A 4,741-nucleotide genomic window follows, 5' to 3' on the forward strand; every position below is an offset into this window, starting at 1 on the left:
TGGCTTTGGTAGACTTTATTTGTCCTCTGCGTTTGTTTAGTTTGATGGGAGTGCTTTTATCCTGCTAGGTGCTGCACCTCCTAATTTTTGCCATGCGTTTCTTCCTCCTGTTATACAGCCTATTGGTTTTGTTATTCCACCAGGGTGGCTTGTTTTTTGAGTTAGTTCTGTACTTCTTCCTGGTGGGTAGATCTACCTCTATGCAGCTAATAACATGCTTGTACAAGGTTTCTGTGAACAGTTCTGCATAGGCAGCAGTGTTCTCAGGGTTTATGGGGGCTTGAAATTTTGCCAGGTTCTCACTTAATAACAAGAGGTTTGCCTTAGAATAGTTCCTGAATATTCCAAGGTTTAGCTGGAGGTCCAGGTTTTATTTTTACTTCAAAGGAGACCGTTTTGTGGTCTGACCCTACCAGAGTAGGCATTACATTAGGGGGTGTGCAGCACTCTCCCATATTAGTGAGGACCACATCCAGGATGGTTGCACCCCTGGTTGGTGTATTGACTATCTGGTCCTGGGAGTTTGTGTTTACAAAATCCAGGAATCTCTGTGCATGTATATTTTGTGTCGTATAGAATTCCCAGTTAATAGTGGGGTAATTAAAGTCACCCATGAATATGGTATTGGGTTGGGAGGGGTTAGTGTTTCTAATAAGTTTAAATACAGGGTATGTGTTTCCTGGGTCATAGAGGGGGACCTATAGCTTGCAAGGAAGTGGTATTGGATTTTGCCTATGGTGATTTGAACATGGAGCGGCTCAAGTTCATTGTCCTGTTTGACCAGCCTTGAAGTATATTTATCTTTGATGTAAATAGAGACACCTCCACCTTTAGTCCCTGCCTGTGAAGTAGCTGGCCTAAATGTGTAGAAGCCATTATAACCTAGCACTGTTGGTGTGCTCTCTGTGGCTTTAAACCATGTCTCAGTGACTGCACAGATGTCAGCATTCTCTAGAGAGAGAGTTTCTAGGGAATGGAGTATTTTGTTTAGACTCCTAGCACTGAGCAGTAATACCTTTAGATTTTCTTGGTTTTGATTTGCTATGTCAGAAGTACTTTCATTTTGGCATTGCCTAAATAGAAAGGCACTATGGGGGAAGACGATGTTTTAGCTAATATTCGAAAACCTAGAGGGGAGATGTGCAGACCATCCCTAAAACGCAGCGTGGTCTGTTTACCATCTCTTTCCATGCTGACAAATATTGCACTTCCTTAGAATGATTCCAGAAACTAAGCCAATTATTAAAGTCAATCATCTTTTGTTCGTATTGTGGCATCATGCTTGGAGAAGGTAAAATGCAGCTCAATGCTAGGCTCAGACCAGCCTGAGACACATATTCCGAGAGCTCTATGATGCCTCTCTTCATATAGTCTAGGGAGGTACGTCTCAGATCATTTACTCCAACATGGACTATGACTGAGTCATATTTGTAATTGTGGTCCAATGACCCCCCCAGGAGATTGGTGTGGGAAACTGGAGTAATGATGGTATTGTTTGATGAGGTAGTTTTGAATAGGGGGGGTCAAACAGGATGAGTTTTGTTTTGTTGGGATCGGGTATTAGTCGTGCATTAGTTAGCTAGTTTTCTACTTTGGAGAAGGACTCCTGTGCTATTTGCTGGAGTTGGTGGAGCGGCTAGGGCAGCACATATTAGGGTTGAATTGTCTGCATACTGTATTAGTGTGGCTTGTTTGGTAGCAGTATGTATGTTATTAGTAAATAATCTGAAGAGGAGTGAGCCAAGAATGGATCCTTGTGGGACTCTTAAAGTAACTGGTAACAGAGGAGAGACTGTATTTCTCCACTTTACTGCTTGTTGCCTTCCAGTCATATAGTTCTGGTACCAGGCAAGCATGGACTGACTAGTACTTAATTCTGATAGTATATTTAAGAGTTTGGCATGTGAGACCATATCAAATGCTTTAGAGAGGTCCAGAAAGATAGGTGATACCAGATTTCCTGAATTTCTGAGAAGGTTGATATGGTTAGTGAATGTTAACAGGATAGTGGTTGCACTATGGTTGGAGTGGAATCCATGTTGAGTGTTAGGAGATTAGTAGTTAGTAGATAATGTAGAAGTTGAGTATGAATACATTTTTCAAAAAATTTTGATTGGGGAGAAAGGATAGCAATTGGCCGGTAGTTGGAAAGCTCGGTAGAGTAGCCACCTTTATGCAGTGGGATGATGTGTGCTATTTTCCAGATTGTTAGGATTTGTTATTCTAAGATGGAGTAGTTTATGAGTATAGAGACTGGATATGAGATGGCCTCTGCTCCGAGTTTAAGATAGTCTGCAGGTAGGCTTTCAGCAGCAAGTGTGGTTGGCTTGAGTTTTTTTGAGTTATTTTTTTATGGTGGCAGTGGGAACAGGATAGAAGGAGAAGTTATTATTTTGTACTGGTAAGAGAGTGGGGGGATGAGGGGCAGTTAGTGTTTGTTAGGTTGTGCATAGATTCTGTGAAAAAGTTGTTAAACTGTGTGGGTATGTCATCCACAGAGTTGCTAGTGGTTGGAGAAGGAATACTGATTTGACCTGGCTGCAAGATTTTCTTAATTGCTGACCAGAACTTCTGTGGATTAGGTTGATGTTTGAATTGGATCTTAGTACAGTGTTCTTTTTTGTCTTGTTTGATATGTTTTTGGCAGAATTTCTTAGTTCTAAATATTTATTATGTATTTTATTTATTTATTTATTTATTGCATTTGTTAACCGGGAAAGTCCACTGGGCCTGAAATGAGTCCATTTTCAGTGGAGGCCCGGAGAGAAAATCTCCACAAAGATACATACAAAGAGAATAAAGATCACATAAATAGACAACACAATCATACAGTACAGTCACATTGCATGAGACTGGTAATAGAAGCAACGGTGCAAGAAAAAAATACAATTATTGACATATAAAAATCATATAGTACAATTACTTTGTGTGAATTTGTGTAATAGAAGCAACAGTGTCAGAAAAAGAAAAATACAATCATTGGCATATAGAAGTAATGACAGACATATATACACTACCTTTCTTTCTACTCCACTAACTACCTTGATTATAGCAAGCTCAGATGCTCATAAGCCTAGTACTTATTATACAGCAGGAACTTCTCATTGTAACATTTGTTAATGTCTGTTATGTACTTCACAGATAAATATTCTAGTTGTCTACTGATGTACTATGTTCTTCATCTGTAAATATGCTGTAAGTAATTGCTATGTTAAATTGTTAATCGCTATGTAATCCAATGTAACTACTGTCTGTTTATTTTAACTGTGGAGCTTTTCTCCCCGGGCCTCCGCTGAAAATGGACCTACGTCCAGTCGGACACTCCCGGTCAACAAATGTAAATAAATAAATAAATATTTCAGAGATGTTTGTGAATGTACACAAGAAAGTAATATATCTGCAGGTATGTAGCTGTGAGGAGATTAAGTACAGAGTGAATATAGAAGGAGATATAAGTGGAGAGAATGGACAGGACCAGTAAAAGTGACAGGGATGCATTAAGTAGGCAGAATGATGTAAATGATTTGATAGGTAGAGGAATAGCACTGGGAGGTGAAGTCAGGAGTTTTGGTTGTGTGTTTGGGAACAGGAGCATAGCCATTTAGAGGAGGGATGCAGTTTGAGGACTTTTTTAAAGGAGGTCAGGTTGCTGATTGCTCTGAGTGAAGGGGGGAGATTATTCCATGCCTTAGAAACATAGTAGGAATACAATATTTGGCCAGCTGAGAGCTTGGGTTTCTCTATAGAAACATTTTGTTTTCAGACCTAAAGAGTCAGTTCAGATGATACATGGACAAAATGGAAGAGAGGGAAGGGCAAGTTTCTGGGTGGTAGATGAGCTTGTGGGCTGTAGTTAATTGTAAGAATGTGAGATAGTGTTGGGATTCTAGCCAATTTAGTTGATGCAGAGAGGAATAATGATGGGTAGCATATTTAGCATTTGTGGCAAATTTGGTAACTTTGTTATAGCAAGAGTCTAGTTTTGTTCACAATGAGGACTGTAGTTTTGTGAGGTTAGGAGCGTCATATAGAAGTGTTGGAAGCAGGAAGGATGAAGCTAGAGCCTTTTTAGTGGTGAGACTGAGAAAATACTTGTGCCTGTACAGGGCACCTAGTTTTTGATTGTTTTTTCTTATGTTGCTGTAAATGTGAAGGTAGAATGTTAGTCTGTCATCAGTGATGACTCCTAGTAATTTGGTGCTGGGGACGACTTCAATAATGGTGTTATTTTGGGAGCAAATGGAGAACAGTGACTTGTCAACAGAACTAGATTTTGTGAGGGTAAATATTAAAAGTTTTGTTTTACTGGGGTTGAGAGCGAGATGGTTCTGGGACATCCAGGCTTCAGTGGAAGTAAATGCTTCTTGGGTGAGATGCTGTGGAGTGGAGGCAGATTTAGCAGAGCAGATGATAACTGAGTTATCTGTATATTGGATGACCTTGCTGTGGATGAGATAGGAATGAAAGTTATTGACAAATATGCTGAATAAGAGGAGCCCTAGTATTGATCCTTGGGGGGATACCTGTATTTGTGGTTATGAAAGGGGAGGAAGCATATTGCCATTTAGTAGATTGCTGCCTGTTCCTGAGATAGTTGGTAAACCATTGTAGGGTAGGGGGAGATAGCCCAAGATTAGCAGGTTTATTAAGCAGGAGGGAGTGTGATATGGTGTCAAATGCCTTTGACAGATCTAGAAATAATGCTGAGACTAAGCATCCAACATCTCATGATCTGTTAACC

This window comes from Protopterus annectens, chromosome 2.part1 (genome assembly GCF_019279795.1).
Source record: "Protopterus annectens isolate FY-2018-M chromosome 2.part1, PAN1.0, whole genome shotgun sequence".
Classification (NCBI taxonomy): Eukaryota; Metazoa; Chordata; order Ceratodontiformes; family Protopteridae; genus Protopterus; species Protopterus annectens.